This window comes from Octopus sinensis, linkage group LG3 (genome assembly GCF_006345805.1).
Source record: "Octopus sinensis linkage group LG3, ASM634580v1, whole genome shotgun sequence".
NCBI lineage: Eukaryota > Metazoa > Mollusca > Cephalopoda > Octopoda > Octopodidae > Octopus > Octopus sinensis.
In genome coordinates, this window is record NC_042999.1 from 139883594 (window position 1) to 139908758 (window position 25165).

The following is a 25165-nucleotide window of genomic DNA, read 5'->3' on the forward strand; positions in this document are numbered from 1 at the left end:
TGTGTTAGGTTATAAATTTGGATTTCTTATAAAAAGGAATGGCATAGTATGTGCAGTCTTAAAAATATATTTGTCTATTTCATATATTTATATTACTTTTGTTTTTCTTTTTTATATCTGCTTACTATGAAACAGAGATGTTGTAAGAGAATGAGAGCCTGCCCCCTCTTCCTGGATGCAAAATTTCCTCTGGCCTATCATACTTGTTAATTAAAAATTCCTCTGGTCTACCATACTTGTAAATTAAAAAATTTTCTGGCCTATCATACTTGTTAATTCAAGTGCTCTCCTGAACACTGAAAACCCTTGCTAAGCTACTACTATGAAAGCATTGAAGGGTTTTGCCTGAAATGTGAGACTTCTTCCTCAGAGCATAAAATTATTTCATTGTTTGACTTATTGATTTATAATTAGATATACCATTTAAATGATTTATTCTGGTGAGATCTAATCATATCAGGAGTTAAAACTTCTAATTTATCAGGGTTGATATGTATCCAATATATAACAATGATGATGCAATCAACTAATCAGCAAAAAATCAACATACACTATCATATATTACTGCAGCTAAAGATCTCATTTGAAGTGAATATGCTGACATAAAACAATTAGTCTTAGCTGACTCAGTCTGCCTCCACAATAATAACTACAACCATCACTACTGTCACTGTTAAATACAAACAGTTGTCTAACTCATTTACACACACACAAAGGACTGGATTTAAACCATGGGAGGCCTGAAGCACTGCATGTTTGGTGGCCCCTTATACACAAGAATTAAAATCTTAGGAAATTACCAAATTTAAATCTTAAAATCCATCTATTTCAAATAATTGAATTTGATGAATTAGCAGAGAGTTTAAACAAATGACTGAAAATGTCACTTTATATATACACTTTTTCAAATTTCATTTTTCACACATCCATTTGCAGTGTTTCACTTTTCTTTCATTATGAATGACAGAAAATTACGAAAAAGAAACAAATAATTATTGTGGTTGTTGCTGTTCTAACGACATAATGAGTGTGTGAAAGAGAAAGAGTGGGGAAATACCAACATTTAAAAGACATGGATTTTAAAATTTCTTTTTTTAAATGGCTTCCCTTCATTCTTTTGCTATGCATGAAAAAAACAGGGGTCACCCCAACAAAGATGGAAAAATTCAAACAGCTATTCCCAAATACCTGCTTTTCCAGTAACATTTACTGCATTTTTGACTTTCAAGAAAATATATTTTTAACAAATGTTCACTAATGTGTCAAAATTATATCAGCGAAGTAAAGACCTTCTCTAAACTCAGTAAAACTTATATTCAGAACACTATTTCAGAAAATGATCACTGTTCTCTTTGAGCATCATCATCATTTAATGCCTGTTTTCCATACTGGCATGGGTTGGATGGTTTGACTAGGCATTGGCAAGCCAGGAGGCTGCACCAGACTCCAGTCTGATCTGGCAATGTTTCTACAGCTGGATATCCTTCCTAACGCCAACCACTCTGAAAGTGTAGTGGGTGCTGTTTACAGGCCACCAGCTATGTTTGGATGGTGTTTTATACGTACTACTGGCACAGGAGCCAGTCCAGGTGGGGGGAGGGGTTGACATCGACCACATTTGGATGGTGCTTTTCATGTGCCATTGGCACAGGGAGCCAGTTGGGCGGCACTGACAATGACCCCGTATGAATGGTGCTTATTGCATGCCACCAGTATGGGAGCCAGTCAGGCGGCATGAGCATGGGCTAGAACTACAATTACCATTTTTGATATCGATTTGATTGAGATTCTGATAGTAATTTTACTTGACTCAATAGGTCTCCTCAAGCATGGCATGTCACCCAACAATTCAAAGGTACTTTTTAAATGGGCTGGTTATGCGACACTGGAAATAGGCTATGGCTGTGATCTCACTTTACTTGCCGGGTCTTCTCAATCACAGCATACCTCCAGAGGTCTCAGGCTCTTGTTGTTGCCTCTGTGAGGCCCAATGTTCGAAAGCCGTGCTTCACCACCTCATCCCATGTCTTCCTGGGTCTCCCTCTTCCACTGTTAAGGAGTGACACTTCTTCACACAGCTTTCCTCGTCCATACACAGCACAGCTGTCTCTCTTGCACACATCTGAGGCTTCTTATGTCCAACATTTCTCTCAGGGTGCTTACATTCTGTTGTGTGCACACACTGACATTACACATCCAGTGGATCATACTAGCTTTCTGCCGTGTAGTATGGGAATATACACACATGCATCATACAGTTTACCTTTTACTTTGAGTGAGAGGCCCTTTGTCACCAGTAGAGGTAGGAGCCTTCTGAACTTTGTCCAGGCTATTCTTATTCTAATGGCAACACTCTCTGAGCATCCCCCACCTTCCGCACAACAGACTAGGTCACCTAGGTAGCGGAAGCTATCAACTACTTCTAGTTTCTCCCCCTGGCATGTGATGGAATTTGTTTTCTTTGCATCTTCTGTGATTATTGCCCCTGTGCATCTGCTGCACACAAAAAGCTATCATCCCGGTTAACCTTCCTTTGATGTCGCTGCATCTCTTATGCATCCATAGCTTACACTGGGTACATCTTATGGGGTTTCTACCTACACTTTTTCTACAGTTCAAGCAGGGCCATCTACCTAAAGGGGTTTGTGATTTGTTTGCCTTCCTACTTACTAGGACCTTGGTTTTTGCAACATTGATTCTAAGGCCCCCACTCTTCCTGGCCTGTTTCTTTACTCTAATGGCCTTGTCAACTGTATTATTTCAGTACCACATTACTCTAAGTCTGGAAGGGACTTTGCACCAGCCATAGATTTGGTCTGTGGTGCTCAGTAAGCTGTCCCATAGGAATTTCCAGTTACCCTCTATATTCCAAGTCTCTAGCTCCTCCTCCCTCTTGTCAAATTTCTCAATGAGGATGTCCCTAAGTCTCTGACCATGCAAAAGGTTCTTTAGCTTCCAAATTCTTCTTTTCTGGATTGGTCTGCTTCTTTGTATCCGTCTGGCCTCGAGTGTAACGTCATTAATGACTAATCTATGCTGGGGGGGGGGTACATTCTTCATGAGGGAGGGTCTTTGTATTTAAGAGCAACTTTGCATGTAAAACACGAATTTAGGCAGGGCAAAATGGATAAGACAAGACAAGGTAAATTTGCCCTTCCAGTTCTCCAGAATTAAATTTGAAAAACAAAGAGTCATACACATAAACATTCATCCTTAGACATCAGAAATTTTAAATATCTTGGTCAATTGAAAGAGGATAAGGGGAAAATAACACATAATATGAAATTAATGAAACTCAGCTAAGTCTAAAAATTCAATATAAGATATTCTTTATAGCTTCTTGGGCAAAAATTATCCAGATATCTTATTAGCTACCTCAATTACAATTGAGTCAAATTTGAGGAAATATTTCTTGAAAATAATACCTGTCACCTATGTTTCAAACTCCCAACTTCAACAACTATGTAAACCAGGGATTCTCAACCATTTTTTTACCCTGATTCCTATTTCACTCCTGTGGACCCCCCACCACCACCACACCCATTCAGTGTTTAAAAAAATCATATTGTATTTTTATAATTAAATATTATTAGGACTTATATAAAAATTGTTAAAATATTTTGTGTGCACCAGTGCGGGTGGCACGTAAAAAGCACCCACTACACTCACGGAGTGGTTGGCGTTAGGAAGGGCATCCAGCCGTAGAAACACTGCCAGATTTGACTGGGCCTGATGAAGCCTTCTGGCTTCAAAGACCCCAGTAGAACCGTCCAACCCATGCTAGCATGGAAAACGGACGCTAAACGATGATGATGATGATGATGATGATAGACCTATAACAAATTTCTTAACTGAATTCTATGAAAAATGAACGTTCACAAGTAAAATGAGTTATAAATATACAAGTATATATTTATTAAAATAAGATAGTACTTTAGTGTTAATTTCTTTAATGCAAATCAGACAGTTGGTGCTGCTCTGCTAGTTTTAAAATATTCTACTCCAATGTTATCAATGATAATCAAAGATCACCTTTTTCTACAATGTAGATTTGAATGATGATGATGATGTAAATTCAATTACAAGCTTTTGACAGTAAGTTTGTAGCAGTGTTATTTCTTTTCCATACATTGTTCTCCATCTTTAAATGAGATTCTCCTGCAAACAAATATCTACATCAGCAACATCAAAAAGAAATGTCACCTAACATAGTATATTTAACTGCAGCAGGTCGTTAAACTGAGCTTGCATATCATTATGCAAGTTATTCAAATGTTATCATCATGCAAATTACTGTTACTTGATTCCAAACTAGGAAATTGTAATAATACACAACATACAAAATTTATTTTCTAGAGCTATACTTTCCTTAAAAATGCAGTAATAGCTCCTTTGGAGGATAGATAGCTTCTCCTTGAAGCTGTTTATTAATCAAATTAATTTTATCAAATATATCTGATAAATAAAATATATCACACTTAGCTGCAACCATTCGTTGGCTGAGATTGATGTTAGCCAGAAATGAGACAATAGTGTACCAAGGTGCAAAAAAAAAAAAATGACACAAACAATTACCTTTTGATAACCATTTCATTTCTGTGTGAATTCCAAAGCGGCAATGTGCACTTAATTGTTTTGCAAGTAAGTATTGCTGGTGTTATCACACGGTGTATACAAAATACAGAATTTATTAAATAAGCAATAAAACCTCTGTATCTGCCTATCATGGATGCACAGTCATTAGCACAAGCTATTATATTTCTGAGGGAATATTATGTTCCTTGAAATAAGTTATGGTTTTGAAAACTGCTTTGCCTTTAGTGTGTGTTATAAAATGTCTGAAAATAGCTTTACTATCTCTCAGGGTAGATTCATCAGGTTGAAAAGGAAATTTCTGTACTTGTAATTCGGCTACTAGCTGCTTTTCTACATCTTAACCATTTCATCAATGGCACCGTGACACTGATGAGTTACTTAAAGGAATCTTACAAGTAATTTCATTCACCTTGTTTCATAAGTGATGAAACTATGACAGATGCCACAGGCAAAATTAGTTTCATCGATATTATGGGGTTTCCCAACCTCTGCTATAATTTTAGAAATTTCATAAGACACCAGTCAACCATTATTATTTTTTCATAATTCATTACTAAATATCTGATTCACCATTTTCCTTGCTTGAAATTCATTGCGCAGCTTTTTAAAATATTTTACTAGATTGTTTTACTTGTCTTTGAACTTGGTCTCTAAATAGATTTTTAGCTTAGCTGGCTTCATACTATCATTTGACAGCATATCCATACATATGAGAGACATTAGTTTCACTTCATTCTGTGGCAAGAGAATACAGCCATAAGACAGATATTTAATGGAATACTGTCAGCATTTCTTAGTTAAAGGAGCAGAATTTTGGTTTAAGCACACCGTATAACCCCTCATAACTTTTCTATTTTTTGGAATTTTCAGAAAATTTCTGCAAATTTGTCTTCTACACATGAGAATTCAAATGATTATGCAAATAAAGTTTTTATGTGTGATTTAGGCAATTTAGCCATTGTTTTTAGCACATCAAAACCTTCCTTGTTTCTTTGTCACTATGATGTAGTGATATTGTTCAAGAGTGGTCCATTGCTGGAATCTAAGCAAAAAGTTCTGAGTGTCTGTATTTTAAACTCCAATTTTTTTTAAAAATTGAAAGAAGTAGGAAATTTTAGAATTGATGGGGTTTTAAATAAAAAATTTTTGGTTTTTTTTTTGCAATAAACACATGAATTCTAGTGCATAGAACACAAATTCACAAAAATTTTCTGAAAATTCCAAAAAATAAAAGCCACGACCACCTGCCACCTTTGTTTCTACTCTTTGTATTTCTTTTTTTAAATCACAGTTTGAAATATGGATAGTCCGAATTTTTGGCTCAAATCCCACCCTTGGGTGCATTAACATTCCATTAAATGTGTTTTGGGGAGAAAAACATTGAAAAATATTAATACATGCCGGTGGCAAAGAAATGAAGATGGGGTCAGGTAGTTGTGAGATGTTCTAAAAATAATGGGTCTGTTCAGTTTCGGTCACAGATTTTAAAAATTATTCTATTTTTTAACTGAACAGTTTGAAATTTCGTATACTGGTCTACTTTCAACATTTTTTACAAAATTTTGTATCTTAGAAGTTATCTCATGTTAAAGTTGTCGTATTTGGGTAATTTCAACCAATCAAGAAAGTTACTGCTGTTTGTGATAGTAATCAAAGAAGAACAACTTCCAGGTCATCTCTACTAAATGTCACCACTCTGTTCTATTTTGTTTGTTTATTGCCTGTGTTGCATAGTAGACACTTTTTTTCTTTTCGGTTCTCAGGTCAGAATAACCAGTAAACATTGAAAAATCAGCACCAAGAAGGAAGAAATATCATTTACATATATTTATTTGTTTGCCTGACATGTAGTTAGAGATACAGCAATAATTTTAGTGGCAGTGACAAGTTCACTCGTTGGTTTTTAGTGGACAGTGTAGAAGTGGCTGTCTGCCAGTAGAGAGAGAAGAGTAAGGAATGCATGGTGCTGACTAGAAAGGAATAAAGGATAAAGGTGGCATTGTCTTTCTTTCGGTGAAAAGCTTCTCTTTTGTGTCAGCTATGACCAAGGAGCAACACTTCCTTTTTGCCCTTCACTTGACATATGAACAGAACAGAGTAGTGACATTTAGTAGAGATGAATTGGAAATTGTTCCCTTTCGATATCTATCACAAACAGCAGTAGCTTTTTTAAACTAATACTTATCGTTGATTGGTTAAAATTACACAAATATGACTAACATGAAATGACTTCTAAAATAGGAAATTTCATCAAAAATGTTCAAAGTAAACCATGTTCTGCGTGAGAAATTACACCAGTATACAAAATTTTAAACTGTTTAGTTAAAAAAAAAAAAAATCTATGAGTGAAATTGAACAGATCCAAAATAACAGCTAAATCAACCTTAAATCACACACGATTTTTTTTCCATAATGAGTTGAATTGTCATGTGTAGAAGACAAATTCACAAAAATTTTCTGAAAATTCCAAAACATATAAAAAAAGTTCTATGTAATATTATATTTATCAGTAATGGATTAAAATAATTGTAAATTTTTTCTTGGAATACATGTTAAAATACCAGTATAGAAGATATGAAAACTTTCTTATCTTTATCCTAACAAAACTAACTTGGAGAAGTCTTTCAAAAATATGTTGAAATCAACTTGTTGATAAGAACTTTGGTATTTCTCCTGTGAATTTTCTGTCCTCCTCCTTTCTCTCTATACACACACACATATATACACACGCATGTATACTTATATATACATATAGCCACACTTATATACATACACACACGTGTATATGTATATACATGTGTGTGCACAGACAGCCAGACAATGCAAAGGTACATACAAAAGCACACACACATACATACATATATATATATATATATATATATATATATATATATATATATATATATACACACACACTTGTATATGTGTTTGTAGTACAAATAAACATTCTCTGGGGAGCAGTGAACTGGGTGGGGGGATTACTTTGAGTACCACTAACCTGCTATGCCAACCCTGTTCTTTGATACCAAAACTAAGAATGTATATATTCTTATAAATTTGTTGCTGCTGTTGTTGACATAGCCTTTTCTTGGTATTATTTCTTTCATCTTTCTAGGGAATTCCCAAAAGAATTTTATGACCAGCTTCATAGATATGTTTTCTTTTTATATTATATTTTTTCTTTATTCTTGAGTTGAAAAGTAGTAAAGAAATTAGTAAAGAAAGGATTTCTAGCAATGTATTTTAGGGTGTTTTAAAAACAAGTTTCTTAGTCTCAGTGCACCATTGTACAGGGTCCACATTAAAAACTACTGGTCTAAAGCACAATTTTTCATGACCCTGGACAACCAATTTACTGCATTCTATCTGTAGACCTCCAGAAATTTTGTATGGACCCCAGTTGAGAACCCCTGATATAAAGTATACTGACCAATTTTTATTCCCAACTACAAAACCTATATTGACCAAATTCTACTCCCAAAGATGATGGAATGGTACAAAATGAGAGGAAATCAGAAATTATTCATTTTGACAGAATGACAAAAAATATATGAAAAAAATAAGAAAGAAAAAGGTTCTATTTAATGAAACATTCAAATATATATGCAATAATTCTAAAGCTGAAAAACAATGCTTTTAGCTGTTGAGAGATTAATTTTATCATTAAAACTAAATTCAACATTTTTTTTTAGAAGTAGAAATGTATGTGTGTGTGTGCTTCTAACCACTATTGGTCAAGCCACGGTCAAGCTCAGTCATGTGTTGGAAGAATTTCTTGCCTAGAGACAATAACATTTTTCTATCAATCTCTTTATACATTAATACTTACATACACAAACAAACACACACAGGGATATACATAGTCAGGGTTGTTCTGTTGTTTCTCTTTTCTCTGTTGTCCCAAAAGCAGCTACAATTCCCTTGCAAATTGTAAGTGCTTTGGAACAAGGTATAAATTGTTTTTTAATTTGATTTGGTGTCTCAAGTGGCAAAGTCTTTATTTATCATAAAAAGAGGATCCATTACAGTTTTTAAGAAGTCAAGATACCTCTTGGAGGTGGTGGACAGCTCACTGTACTGAGTGCTACATACCCTTCTTAGCAGGGGTACCCAATATCTAGATGCCTAGGGCAATTACTCCCCTCCCCTCCCTGCAACCCTTTAAATCTGTCCCTGTACACATACACACACTATACATCTAACATCATAAAATTTTGCAAGAAATTGTAACTGATTTTAGTGATTAACTTCTTTCAAATCTATTGAAGAAAACCTTATTTCTTGGCATCACAAATGATCAAACATCCATGAGTGGCCAATACAATCCAAAATATCATTAGCTCATTGTTCTCTTTCCTAATTGATATATGTGATTTTACTTCAATTTTCTAATTTAAATTGGATTCAGTTTCTTATATTTTAACCAACATAACTATTATTATCATGCAATTCCCACTCCCACCCTATTTCTGCTAATAAATATACATCTTATAGTGATTCACTCTACTAACACTTCAACAGTGAAAATCCTAAACAAGAGTATAATATCTGGAGTTGTCTTTCATACTTACCAATTACAAAATTATAATAGTCACCAACTAATGTTATTTCTCTCTTTCATTAGGTTTTTTTATATTACTTTCTGGAATTTTGCTCCCACCCATGTAGTTTTTTCTGTTGTCAATGTAATTAATATCCTCAAAAAATGATAATGTTAACATCAACTACAGAGAACAAAACAGTAATTATTACAATAGAAGAAAATCTATGAATGTTGAAAGAAATATTCTGGAGGAAGTAGCTGTCTTTTAAAAAAAAAATCTTGACTCAGATAGCAGACAGCAAAGAATGAAAACAGAAATTGGAGGATGAGACTGTAATATAATTACTGTTTCTAACATAAATGCAAGGCCTGAAATTTTGGAGTATAGGCGGTTTAACTGATTAAATCAATACCAGTCAGTACCTGACTGGCACATTATTTTAATTACACCAAAAGGATGAAAGGCAAAATTGGGCTTGGTGGGATTTAAAATTAGAATGAAAAAAGTACTAGAAAAATATTGCAAGGCATTTATTCCAACACACATGATTAATGCATACTTCATAAACTCTAAAACGAGGGAATGCAAAATTGACACCATAAGTACTTCAACTAAGAATAAAAGTAAATATGCTAATTCTGTTGAGGTCAACTTTGCCTTTCAACCTTTGGTGGTAGTGGGGGTGGGTTGGTCAATAAAATAAGTACTAGTTGAACCCTAGGGTTGTTGTAATCAATTTATTCTCTCCTTTGAAATTGCTGGCCTTGTGCCAAAATTTAAAGCCAGTATAAGTCAATGTCACAAAGCACTATTTCTATAACCACCTACTTCCCTTAATAATAATATTAAGGCGAATGATCAGGGTTGTAGGGGTTTTCAGTACCCTTGAACACTTAAAACCATCACAAAAACACTTATTTGGGCCTCCACCTTAATAATTTTGTTTTTTCTTATTACAATAAAAAAAAACTGAAAAAGTCTCAGCCAACTGCCTGGAGTAGTTAAACAGCCAGCTGAAAACAAGAATCAACAACATTCCAGTTGACAATTTTCATAGATCTGTAACTGTCAGAATTATATATATATAAACACACACACACACATATATATATAAGAACTTCAAACTTACCAACATCATATTCTTCATTTATCTGATTTTGAGATTTCAACTGGAGAAAAAATAAACATATTCTATATTAGATAATATATAATGCATTTTAATTTCGTTAGACACTAAAATAAACAAGCAAGCAAAATAGACAGTATGATGGGACTCCTGAAAGTTGTGTGAGGAGCGAGTGTATATAGCTGCCATTTCAAACTATTAAAATAAGTAGCTAAGTCACTACAAACCACACATAAAATGGGCATGAATATTATAATCCTAAATATAACATTTGAAGTGATGGTCATGTTTGTCAAATTTCTACTCAATGTTGCTACTAGGATAGATGGAAGGGAAGATGAATTTCACATCATTGCTTTGAACAAGATACTATATAAATACATCAAAGAATAGCGAGATGTGGTATCATATTTCATAATATTTGTTCGATTCTTTTCTACATTATATGATACTCATAATTTCACTCTGATATGATTCATATGAACAAGAGCATTATCAGGGAAGGGATTTAGTGACTCTGCAAAAGCTCTAAGTAAATTAATTCTTCTATCTTAGCAGAACAGCTCAAGGGAGATTACTAGTTATGGTCTCTATAACCTTTCAGTGTGATACAATAGTTAAATGTGGCTAACCTTTAAGGGTGGATGCTACTGTAGCATCCACCCTTAAGGGTTAGCCACATTTAAGTGGCAAATGCTTCACGATGTCGTGCAGCTACTGTTTATAACTCGCTCAGAGATTTATTATTGCGTCTTAATAGAGTTTTCGGTTATAAAACTTTTACTCAATGGTGGGTTATTTAACAGTTAACGATAACAAAAGATATTGCTGTATTTAAAATAATTCGTAGTGTTGACTTTGCAGCAACACTTCTATAAATCTGTATGTGGACACACTCATATAAATTTGTTTATAGTTTTATATTTGATAATGTTCAACAGACACACGCAAGGATTCACAGTGTGATCTATCTATCCTTCTCTCTCTCTCTCTATATATATATATGTATATATACAGTATCTCACAAAAATATGTACACCCCTAAACAAATTTCAGTAAAATTGCCATTACTCTGATAATATCGAAGGAAATCAAACGAAATTTATACAGAATAAAGTATATTATACATGCAAATATACAAATTTGGAATACAAAACAATAAGCATTTTCAAACGATACAAAAATATGTACACCCCAAAGAATTATTTGCCATATTCAATATTTGGTGTGACCGTCCTTGCTTTCAATGACAGTTTTCTGGGCATAGAGTCAACTAAATTTCAGCAGTTAACCGATTAAATCAACCTCCATTCATCCTGAATGATGGCTTTCAACTGTGTTACACTGCGGGGCTTTTTTCTCCTCAACCTTACTTTTCAAAACACCCCACAGATGTTCTATTGGGTTGAAATCAGGGGACATGGTAGGTCAAGGCAATGCCTTTTCCTTTTTATATGTTAAAAACTAAGTCGTCATCTTCCTAGTTCTTTGAGGCTTTTCAACATTGCTTTCTGCAATAAGTCACAATAAAGCCTCGAACCCATTGTTCTCTCAATAAATGTGAGTCCTCCCACACCAGCCGCACGCATGCATCCCCAAAGCCTAACACTTCCACCGCCATGTTTCAGGGCAGGCACGGTGCATTTGTCACTATCTTCACCTGGTGGTCGCAATACTCATTTAATACCATCTGACACAAACAGGTTGATTTTAGGCTCGTCAGAAAAAAAAAAAACCATTCAAAAACTCCTTCCCCTTACTTACGTAGGCTTCGGCAAAAGAAAGACGACTTGATTTATGCCTGGTAGTGAGGAGAGGCTTCCTACGAGGAATACGTCCATGAAGACCACACTGGTTCAAACTTCGGCGAACTGTTTGAGCGGATACACTCTTTTCACTTACAGAAGACACTTCTTGGGCCAAAGATGAAGCGGTACGACGCCTGTCGTCCATCACGCAACGTTGGATGTGTCGAATATCACGCGCAGTTAAAATAGAAGGGCGACCTGGACGATGTTTATTGCTTAGCCGTCCAGTAGCTTTGTACTTCTGAATTACTTTGGCAATTGTGTTTACGCTAATATCTGTTCGTTCGCTAATTAACTTGTATCCTAAACCATTCTTGTGCAAATTAAAAATAATTTTCTTCAAATCTTCAGACAATTCTTTTCCTTTTGGTGCCATTTTAATCACAATGAAGATTTTCACCACGGTACACAAATAAGAATTCCTGTAGATGCAATAACAGTAACCGGTGCAAAAATGCCAGGAGAAATAATTTATTAGAATTGAAATTATCAGCAATATTTTGATTTAGTGAAAAAAGTGGATAAAATATTGAATGTAGCAAATTTCCTCTATTGTGTACATATTTTTGTAACGTTTGAAAATTAATATTTCGTTCCTATCTTTGAAAATGTTTATTATTTCATTCAGTATAAATTTCGTTTGATTTTCTTCGATATTATTAGTGTAATGGCAATTTTACTGAAATTTGTTTAGGGGTGTACATACTTCTGTGAGATGCCCTCTCTCTATATATAGATATATAGGTTATGTTTAAAATTAAAGTTTAGATAATATACTTTAAATTGTAGTATCGAAAACTTGTTTTGGGCTAATGTCCTTAATAGTGTGCCTTGAGAGCATGTTTACCACATTCGGTTGCCAGGCGTCATCTGCGGTGCTACACTTTAGTCGCAGGATCTACATAAGGAATTCCTCAGTGGACATTTAGTATATTTTTTAATAATTGATAGGGAAGACAATGTGTACTACAAGCTTTAATTAGCATGACAATCATTTCGGCTTACGTTTGAACTACTCCCTAGTGGGTGGAGGACGATATAATGGAAACTTCTAAATCACTATGCCGTGCTTGCACTTATATTAAACATATATATACACACATGTACATATATATATATATGTATGTATACACACATATATTTACATATATATATACATACATATATATACACACATATATACACATATATATATATGCATACATATACACGCACACACACGTATGCACACATATAGAAATACATATGTGTACATATCTCTTTTACTCGTTTCAGCCATGCAGCTGTGATCATGCTGGAGCACCACCATGATCATTCTGACTTCCTCAGTCTGGGTGTTTCACATTACCACTCCTGTATGTGCCTTTGTCCCAGCTGTTGGTACATTTGGTGTATAAGGGAGTTTGATTCTGCTGCCCTCATGTCGGGCTGTTAGTTCATCCGGTATTGTGGAGAGGAGGATGTCTAGTTCCTTTTTGAAGACATCTATTTCTACCTTATGCAAATTTCTTAATTTTTGTGGCAGTGCATTGAAGAGCTGTGGGCCTTTGAGCCCTAGACTACTGCAGTACCTGGTCCTGAATTTAGATGGAGTGGATGGCACTTTTGGTACAATACAATGGTGGCCAGTTCTGGCATTTGTATAACACTCAATGCCAAAGTTAGGTACTAGCCCTTCTAGGATTTTCAATATGTATATTATTGCACATCTCTCATGCCTTTGCTCCAGGGAGTAAAGCAGTAGTTTTCTCAGCTTATCCCTGTAGTTCATCTGCTGCACTGTTTCAATCTTTTTAGTGTAGTGGCGTTGAACTGCTTCAAACTACTTAACATCTGTTTTTAAGGAAGTCATGCAGCCACTCTCCAAGATTATCAGCAATGCCCTCTGCGAAGTCAAAGTGTATCACACTGACACCTGAATGGTCAAACAGCTGCTTCAAAGCCCAGTCATAGTGCTGTAAAAGCTGTGAGAAGCAGCTTCTTCCTGGACAGAGGCTATGCTGTGTATTGTTCAGTAGATCATTTTCTTCCAGGAACATTATCAACTTTCTGATGATTTGCTCCATAACTTTACTGATATGCGAAGTCAGAGAGATTGGTCTATATATATATATATATATATATATATATACACGTACATCTATATACATGCAACAGGCAACAACAAAATATCCAGACAAATGATACAAAAAGGTAAAAGAAAAAACTAGGATGGGTCATTTCGAGTTTGCTTTGCCCAGTCTTGAGTTAAACCAGCCAAAACTGCAAGCTTTGGCTGGTTTTACTCAAGACTGCTCCAATCTGGCCAGCAGATGTATGTATATATATATATATATATATATATACATATATGTGCATATATATATATATATACATATATATACACACACACATATATATATACACATACATATACATACATATATACACACACACACATATATATATATATATACATATATATATATATACACACACACATACACGTATTTTTACATCTATCTATATATATATATATGTATGTATATATACATATACATTTTATTTTTTAATCTTTTATTTTTTAACTCCTATCTTACTTTAAGGATCTCAATATCATTTAATACTACATATATGGATATGCAAGTGGATACATGTGTGTGGATATGATTGTGTATGTATATGCATATGGGTATATGTATATATGTATACTTATGTACCTGTATGCGTGTGCGTGACTGTAAGCGTGTGTGCGTCTGTCCATATCTGCGTGTGCATGCATGTATATAGATATATGTGTATGTATATGTGTATATATATATGTGTTGTGTGTATATGTATGTATGTCATTATACTTAATTCCTTCCTCTCTGATTACTACCTATTACACTAACCTATGCAATCATATATGTCTATTTATAGAAATTTGACATCCTTGTATTCTTCCCTCCACTTTAAAATTACTTCACACTTTGATAACACCCCACCCATCCCTTAATGCAGTTCTATCATATCACCCCTACTCATCTCTTCATATCCTTCCCCCATTCCTCCCCTCACATTATATTAACCACCAATTACCACTCCTTTTCTCACTTCTTTCACCCTTCACTTTTTTCTTTTTCACTCTTTTTCTTACTGTCATTTTCTCTTCTTGTTTTCATTTTGACCTATCTCCTCATTCTAAACATACACATACCCCCCATCTATCCACAAATACTGCCAATACATTCTGAAATTTTCATTCATACCACAAGACCCTTTTGAATGAGCAAGACAGAATCCACTGCTCCATACTTTGAAATGAACTACTATCGGAACTCACATACCATGTATAGGAAACTTTTTTTTACCACTTCTATACACCACTTTCTTCAAATAATGGAACTGCAACTACAATATCTTTATATTTTGTATTTTTATTTATACTTTCATTCTCTTATTTCCCTCTATATTCCCTATCTCCTCCTTTTCCACAATAATTCCTTATTTCGAACTCAAATATTACCTGTGCTGATGGGACATTAAAAGCACCCAGTAGTCTTTCTTGTGGGGTAAGATTTCCTCAAAAGCCCAAGATCCTTAGTAGTAGTAGATAGTTTCCATTACCTAAGGGACCAAATTAGCAGTGGAGTAAGGTGCTCTGAAAGTGTAATTGCTAGAATAAGAACTGCTGCGTAATGTTCAGAGAGCTTTTATCTTTGTTGATAATAAAAACCTCTCTCATAGAATAAAAGGTAGATAGTATGATACCTATATATGAACAGCTGTGCTTTATGGTAGTGAAACATGGGCTGTGAATGCAGAGGACACGTGAAGTTTGAAAGAAATGAAGCAAGTATACTCAGCTGGATGTGTGATGTTAGTGTGTATGTATGACAAAGTGTGAATGTGTTAAGAGAAATGTTGGATATAAGAGTCATCAGATGCTGTGTGCAAGAGAGAAGACTGCACTGGTTTGGTCATGTGATGCATATGAAGACAGCTGCATAAAGAAGTGCCAATCTTTAAATGTGGAAGAGACCCAGAAAAATGGGGACAAAGTGGTGCAAAATGCTCTTCAGATGTTGAGCTTCATAGATGAAATGACAAAGGACCGAGACAATTGATGATTTGCTGTGCTTGAGAATACCTGACCAGCTAAGAAAAACCAAGGCCAAAGAGGCATGTCTTTTATGTCCATGCTCTGTCTCTGACAATCTCTCCTTGTCCAGTTTTCCCCAATACCTCCCTTTCTGCCCATCAGTGTCTACCACTCACTGTATTCTCCTCCCCTCTATCTCCCACTCTCCCTTGCAAATCCACCAGAACACTGTCTTTGTCAAATCTTTTCCCATCAAAATACCTGCCTAACACCCTTCCCTCTACCTGTGGCCATTCACTACATCCCTCTCCCCTCCATCTTCCACTCTCCTTTCACAACATTGCAAACATACCCTCCCTTCACTCTCCCCTATACCAGGTCTACTTCACTATGTACCCCTCCCTGTAACTTTGATGTATACTCTTTCACATCTTCACTATCTAATCTCTCCCCTCTCCTCTCTCTCTGAATGAGGTAGCCATGCATCTCATCTACTGTCCCTCTATTCTTCTTATTCTAACATATCACCTGGCACGAAGCCCTCCCTCAGTACTATTCCATTCTCAGTTAAGGGGTTTTGTTTTGCAAATTACTAGATAACCTTACTGCTGCTGGTGGCACGAAAAAGGTCCCAGTACACTCTGTAAAGTGGTTGGCATTATGAAGGGAGCCCAGCTGTAGAAACCATGCCAGCAAGGAAAGAGCATGTTAAATGATGATGATGATGATATACATTATGTAATACACACATACACATACATATAGCATACCATCATCATTTAACATCCATCTTCCATTCTGGCATATATATTATATAAAACAGGGAAAAGATATTTACTTGCATCCAAGTATGAATGTAGGCAAATTGATTTTGGAGTTAAAAATGTAATCAGGGCTTAAAATGGATTGTAGGTTTTTTTTTCAATTCAATTTTTTAAAGTCTATTGAAATACTATATTAGTTTCAGCATTTAAAAAACTTTTCAATGGTAAATGAAAAGAAAAAAAGAGCAAACAAGATAAAAGAAAATGAACAAGAAAAGTTCCATAGCAACAAAATCTGTTCAAAAATCAATAGGTTTCAATACAAAATTACATTATGAAAATTTAAGTTTTCGATAAGTTTCATAGCATTAAGAAATGATGAGAGTTCAAATATTCATAGTAATAATAATAATTGCAAGAATAGGTTTCAAAGTAATAAGTTATGATAGCAATTTGATATGATGATGATTTTAAGGAATAAAAAAATAATTTTTTACAAGTCCAATCATGCTGTGTTCATCATTTACTTTATTTGTGGAACTTGAACTAGGTTTTCAGCTGATATTGCTGTGTATAATTTCAGCTGATATTGTTGTGTTTTAAGACAGTTTCAAGTCCTGATTTGTTTTTCACTCAATGACATAATTTGTTTTTGACAACCAGTGGTCCAGCTTTCTGGTTGGCTGACTGCCGAAGTGCACTGTTTGTTTATCATATTTTCTGATGATACATTAATGCTCAACAGTAGTCTGAACATGTCTGTGTCCAATGGTGTGGTTGGTTGACTATTTAAGAACATTATATGTTTAGCAAATATCCTGGTCAGTTGTTTTTTTCTGACAGTTAGTTGGCTGATTCACTTATGATGTCACGGTTGGTTGTATGTATATGAGCATAACCTATTTTTCCCCCGAATAGACTCAGTTTTAAACAAAAACAAAAATCCCACATAGTGTAATTAAACAGTAATTTGAAGTTAAGTTTTCAAATCCCAGAGCAAGACAATTTTATAATATATACATATGATACTAATAATAATAATCTCTTATTATAAAAGGCAGATTTTATCTGCCTCCCTTTGTCAGTTATAGAAATCTACAATATAGGATTTCTTCAATTACAATTTACTTAGCATTTTTAAGAGTAGAATGCATCGGGTTTTGCCAGGTCCACTTTTTAAAATTTAAACTCCAATTAAGCAAAATTTACAGAAAACTCACATTCTGGTGTGTATGTCAAATGCTTTTCTTAATGTGTTTTACACCACACGCACACACACACAGTGTGCAACGAATAAAATGAAAGTAATTCACCTTTTGTAGTGAGTGACTCTTTCAGTCTGCCACTTCCTCTTTACACACATAGACACGCAAATATATAAATAAAATTGTAAGCTAACGTGCGTGTGTGTGAGGGTGCGTGCGTGTGTGTGTGCGTGCATGTGTGTGAGTGTGTGACAGGAAAGTATTTTAGGACGAATATAAGACTTATATCGGCGATGTTTCGCTTGTCGTAGCACAGGTTTCCATCGATTTCCGTAAAAAACTTTTATTTTTTTACATAAGTAATGAGAGCGAAAGAGACTAAGAGAAAGCGATTGTATGACGAGGGAAGTTCTTTTGAAGTTACCGTGCATGGGACGCATTGATGTACATGTGTGTGTGTGTGTGTGTTTGATGGAGTGTGGGAGACAGACAGTATGTTGTGTAAGTGAAGTGCTTCTGTTAGTGTGTGTGAAAGAGAGAGATAACTGAAATTTTTTACTCGGTTTATGTTATATGTATGTATGCATGTATGTGTGTGTGTGTGTGTGTGTATGTATGTGTGTGTGTGTGTATGTATGTATGTATGTATGGCCGATTCAGTGTTTACATTTTTTACGGAAATCGACGGAAACGTGTGCTACGACAAGCGAAACATCGCCCCTATATCCAAGTAGCAGAAAGATCGCCCAAAAGTGTATATAGATATTTAAATGTATTTATATATTCATCTATACACAGATGTATGTATAATGTGTGTGTATATATTTCCATACACGTAACCATTCACTCCGCACAAAGTTTTTTAGGACGAAAATAAGATCTAAAGTTATCTCTAAGTAGCACAGAGATCGCCCAAAAGTGTATATAGATATATAAATGTATTTATATATTCATCTATGCACACATGTATGTATAACGTGTGTGTATATATTTCCATAGAGGTAACCATTCACTCCATACAAAGTTTTTTAGCACGAAAATAAGATCTAAAGTTATCTCTAAGAAACAGAAAGATTGCCCAAAAGTGTATATAGATATTTAAATGTATTTATATATTCATCTATACACACATGTATGTATAATGTGCGTGTATATATTTCCATAGAGGTAACCATTCAATCCATACAAAGTTTTTTAAGGACGAAAATATTTATATATAAAAGAAAGGTTGTGTGTCTGTCTACTCCGATTTAGATTCCTAACTACTCCCACATTTTGCGATGCAGTTTAACCAAAACCGGGTATCTTATAGTCGTGATTCATATCGAGCCCTTCTGGGTATTAGCGCGCGTCTACGATGAGACTATGATTTTACAAATAATTTACCATCATTTTTTTCCATTTTAATGCATATTTTAAAAAATAAACGGAAGTAACTCTCAAACTTCACACCAATATGCGTGCTCATATGCGACGTAATATCACATCAGCAGCATTTCCTCACACCCTCCTTGCACTTGGCGAAGGCAAAATACCAGGGGATGAAAATGGTAATATTGCCATCGATTCCATTTGTACCATTGTTAAGACGCCTTCTGATCTCAGAGATGCAGTGTTCCCAGATCTACAAGCTAATTATCAGAATATGGATTGGATTGGCAAAAAGGCTATACTGGCCCCGAGGAATAAAACTGTTCACCATATTAATGATGAAATGCTAAAACTCATTCCTGGGGAAGTCTATGTATATCAGTCTATCGATACAACTCCTGACCCAGAGGACGTCATCAACTATCCAATAGAGGTACTCAATTCCTTTGAGCACCCCGGACTACCACCACACTTTCTCAAACTTAAAGTTGGTGCCCCTATAATGCTCATCAGAAATTTGGTTCCCCCAAAACAATGCAATGGCACACGTTTGATCGTTAAGTCCTTATCTCCCACCGTAAGCTTATATCAATATTTGCCTGAATAATCATCATAATTCAGTGCAATCATTAACAGTACTTTCAAGCAATTCAGCCCCGAGCAACGCCGGGCAATTCTGCTAGTAATAATAATAAATGCAAAATTCTGTCTGTTTGGGACCCCTGTATCTCAGTCTACATTTGCTCTACATAGACGTATTATAACTTTTTGGAATTAGGATGATTCTGAGATTGAAAAGCTGCCCTTCATTTGGTTCTTGAACATCCAGTGTTGTGATCTGATTTTAAAACATTTGGGTTACTATTTCTAGCAGGTAAAGCTTGGCTGATTCATGCCATCTTGGCTGGTGTTTGTCAGATGAAATCAGAAATCAAGGGGGATATAAATGACATTTGCTTTGTTAATTTTATATCAAGAAAAAAACTTTGGAACAAATTGGCCAACAGTTGGGATTCAAATTAGGACTGGAACAAAAGAATGATTGCAGTACAAAATTAATTCTCACCTGTCCTTAAAATATGATCAAACACCACTGGGGCATATAGTCATTATAGACATATTATAGTCATGCTTTTTAGCTGTCTTTAGTTTTGAACCACAGGCCTAATTAGCCCTTTGCAGGAGATAGCTTAAAAGTCTGCATAGAGTGTGGATTTTAAGCTAATATATATATATATATATATATATTAGTATCTTAACTTTAAATTCAGTTTCATTAGTAGGCCAGGACCTATAGAAGGCACGTGCCTAAGATGCAGTGGGACTGAACCCAGAACTATACTACACTTCCACTACTTAAAACCTCCTCTGATATGTGGCATTTAGTGAACAGTTGCTACCTCATCTGTATTTTCAGCCACAAGGCGGGTTCATCTGGAATTCTTCACAAGAGTAGAGCCAGCTCTGTTTTGAAGACACCTACATCCACCTCATGTAGGTCTCTCAGGCTTTTTGGGAGAATACTGAAGAGCTATGGCACCATGAAACCCAAGTTGTTGCAGTATCTGGTTCTGTGTCCAGATGGCAATGCTGGGATCTTTGTGAATATACAACAGTAATGTATAATAATATGTATTAATGTAAACATGTATGCATAATTTCTTCAATACTGAAATCATACTCCATAAAGAAGGTTGTGAAATGGAGGTCATACCTCCTCTTTATGGTTTTATACATGTGTGTGTGTATGTATGTAGGCATGCATATACATGCCATGTTAAAAGCACCCAGTACACTCTATGGAGTGGTTGTCATTAGGAAGGGCATCCAACCATAGAAACCATGCCAGAACAGACAATGGAGCCTAGTGTGACCCTTGGCCTTACCAGCTCCAGGCAAACTGACCAACCCATGCAAGCATGGAAAATGGACATTAAATGACAATGATGATGATATACAAATATGTATGTATATACATCAAAGCAAGGCTCAGCAACAGGAAGAACATCTCATCACAAAACTTTGCCTCAATTTCCTCCTAGTTAAACCATGCTAGCATGGAAAAACAAATGTTAAATGGTGCTAATAATATACAAGGCCTGATCAATAAGTATCTGGACTGTTGCCTGAGTAACAAAGCTAAAGCATGAAGAGTGAAGCCGCTTGGCAAAGATTGACTTTGAACTCTGCTGTGCATTGACCATGACATAGAAAGTTGTCATGGCGATACCTGCTCAGAGGCCAATGTGAAGTTGTAGAAAGTGTATGAGCCACACACAAGTGTACGAGTGGTTCAGACGTTTCTAAGATGGCCAAGAAAATGTTGATAGGGACAAACGTTCTGGGTGACCCACAACCAGCAGAACTGAGAAAAACATTGCAGATGTGTGTGTAGCTAAGAGAAATTGTCGAATCACCATCCATGAGGATGTGCAGATTAGTTATGGCTCAGTTCAGTCCATTATCACTGAAGATTTAGGTATGAGATGCATGTCTGCCAAGTTTGTGCCATAACTGCTTTCAGCTGACCAAAAAGCACTTGGGTTTCAGTTGTAAAAAATCTCCTTGATTGAACTGAGAACAATGAAAACTTTGCATAGGCCTCTGAGCAGGTATCACCAAGCTTTCAGCAAAATTTGATTCAGATTCTCTGCTCAACTTTCTCTGTCCTCGTCAATGCAATGATGACATGCTACACACATTCCTTCCAAGCACTGCTTGGAAGGAAGCAGAAGTGAGCTAGAACTAGGTAAAACTTAGTGCATATGCATAGCAGTGTTCAAGGTCAATCTGTGCTAAGCGGCTTCATTACTATGGCAACAGTCAGGTCACTTATTGATCAGATCACATATTTATATTGTTTATCTTTTACTTTTTACAGTCATTAGACTGTGGCCATTTTGGAGCATTGCCTTGAAGAGTTTTTAGTCAAATGAATCGACCTCAGCACTTTTTTAAAGCCTTGTACTTATTCCATCAGTCTTTTGTCGAACTGCTAAGTTATGGGAACATAAACTAACCAACAATAATTGTGAAGCAGTAGTGGGACAAGCACAAAGACACACACACACATATGATGGTCTGTCTGTTTCCTTCCATAAAATCCATTCACAAGGCTTTAGTTTGCCCAAGGCTGTAGTAGAAGACACTTGGTCAAGGTGTCATGCAGTGAGACTGAACCTGGAATGGTGCAGTTGGGAGCAAACTTCTTACTACATAGTCATGCCTGGTAGAAGACCCCAATTTGGTGGTGGTGATGTGTAAAACAGCTGATAAAATATACGATTCTTGACTAGTACTTATTATGTCAAATCTAGAAGGCAAGGCTAAGTCAAGTCTCAGAGAGATTTGAAGTTAGAACATGAAGAAATATAAATACTGTAAGGTATTTTGTCCATGATCCATCAATTCTGCTCTTCACAAATCAGCAAAAATAAACTGCAAATTATATTACTGGTTCATTCATATATTAATATTTAGTCATTCACTGGTGTATTTTGAACTCACACAATGATTAAAATAGCTTTCATTTTTTACTCTACAGATGGTCCATTAGTTTTCATAATACATTTAAACATTTGAATAAAAATACTTGGCTCAAGTGTCACAAGAAAAAAATGTTGGTTTCTAGGAAAAATTGTTTCGCTTTTACTGTCATAGATTTGCTTTGATTGCTTGACAGGAATATTCATTTCTTTTATTGTTCATTTTGTTCTCTGAGATTGCCTGAAACGGTGAATATGTAATTTCTCATTGTTTGAAAGCAGCTGCTTGTTCTGGTTGTCAGCCAACTTGTCTGCTGCTTTTCAGCAGTGCCTTTAGGTCATCTGATGACTACTGCTTCATCAAGTGTTTCTGTGGGTTTGTAGCTGCTTCTTTAGCTTGATTTCAGCATATTGTCTGTTTCTGGTAACTTCTTTTGCTTCTTTCTGTGTTTTACTAGCATGTTTCTGTTGTCTTGTAGTAGCAGACAGAGTTTGTAAAACTGGTTTACATGCAATAAGACCCCCAGATGAGTCTTTGTTAATGACAAAGATTGGGTTCAAATTTCCTCTTTCCATATCTTCCTCCCAATCGAAATCTCTCCCTTCAAACACTAACTTACTAATGAAGCTACTTTGCTCTCATATATCTCCTTTCTCTACTTTTCTTAAAATGATCTCTTTTCTTTAATTTAGATGACAGTAGTTGGATGCTTGTAAATGTGGAGATTAGAAAAGTTAGATATTTATTCAATAAAATATTCTGAAAAGGTTTAAATTGCCTTTTTTATACCTCTATATTATAGATTAAATATATCTCAAATACGATACACCTATTTCTCTTGCTTGAGGTAAACACCTTTGTGCAAGGTGTAAGCTTAAAATGTTAATTATGTTAATTTCTATCACATTTGCTCCTTATCAGTTTGGTTCACTTCTATTACTCTCTTTCATCTACCACTTTGTCTTATGACTACTGAGAATGAGACACCATCTGGCTGGTGCCAATGAATGAATGAAGACTCTTATGTGTTGTGAGAACAAGACAGCTTTTCTACTAGTGATGGTGTTAAGATAAAATATACTCAGTATTTTCTTGGCAAACAAATGGAGACAACATAAAGGAAGTCTCTAATCTTTTCAAGAACATGATAATCTTTTTAGCAGTGGTGCCTAGATAAAATGGATTCAGTGAACTGTGTAAAGTGGTAAACAATAGGAAGGGCATTCGACTATAGAAACCATATCAGACTAAGATGTGGTCCCCATCTCACCTAGCAGGGCAGTTATTCTAAATAAAAACCAAATTGGCACATAACCCAAACAACTCATGCCAGCATGTAAAAGTAGACATAAAAGATGAGTGCTCTTAGCAATTCAAGACTGTGATTTGATTTTGATTCCTAATACCCTAGGGTAAAACAAACATAATTCTACATTTCTCCTTCCTCAATCTGGTGCTTTGTTCTCAGCAAAAGAAAATATATTATTTATCCTAAGCAAATGATATTGGGTCAGTTAGCAGGCACAACAGCACTCAGTGTTGAATTAAATTTCTCCTGAAGAAGGCAATGATAACCACATCTGCTTGTCATTAACATGATAACAAATTTCATTACATCGACTCTTAATGTTCAACAAGTACTTATTTTATTGACACTGAAAGGATGAAAAGCAAAGTCGACCTTGGCTGAATTTGAACTCAGAACAGAGCAATGGGCAAAATACTACTTAGTATTTCGTCCAGCATGCTAACAATTCTGTAAGCTTGCCACTTTAATAATGATAATAATAATCTTATTTAATATAGACACAAGGCCTGAAATTGTGGGGAGAGGACTAGTTAATTACATCAACTCCAGTGTTTCACTGGTACTTAATTCATCAATCCCGTAAGGATGAAAGGCAAAGTCAACCTCGGCAGAATTTGAACTCAAAACATAGCGATGGGTGAAATAACGCTAAGCATTTCCTAGTGTGTTAACAACTCTTTCAGCTCGCAGCCTTAATAATAATAATAATAATAATAATGGTTTCAAATTTTGCCACAAGGGCAGCAGTTTGGGGGGAAGGGATGAGTTGATTACACTGACTCCAGTGTTCAACTGGTACTTATTTTATTCACCCTGAAAAGATGAAAAGCAAAGTTGACCTCAGTAGAATTTGAACTCAGAACAGAGCAAAGAGTGAAATATCAAAAAGCATT

The 25165-nt window shown here is 35.4% G+C and overlaps 1 long non-coding RNA gene across 1 annotated transcript; it reads left to right on the plus strand.

Moving 5' to 3' along the window:
• Window positions 1-738: 738 nt before the first annotated feature.
• On the plus strand, window positions 739-20465 carry LOC118762600. Its single transcript, XR_004998355.1, has 4 exons — window positions 739-860; window positions 4520-4534; window positions 7790-7799; window positions 20455-20465. It is a non-coding gene; the product is annotated as an uncharacterized LOC118762600 (long non-coding RNA).
• Window positions 20466-25165: the final 4700 nt, after the last annotated feature.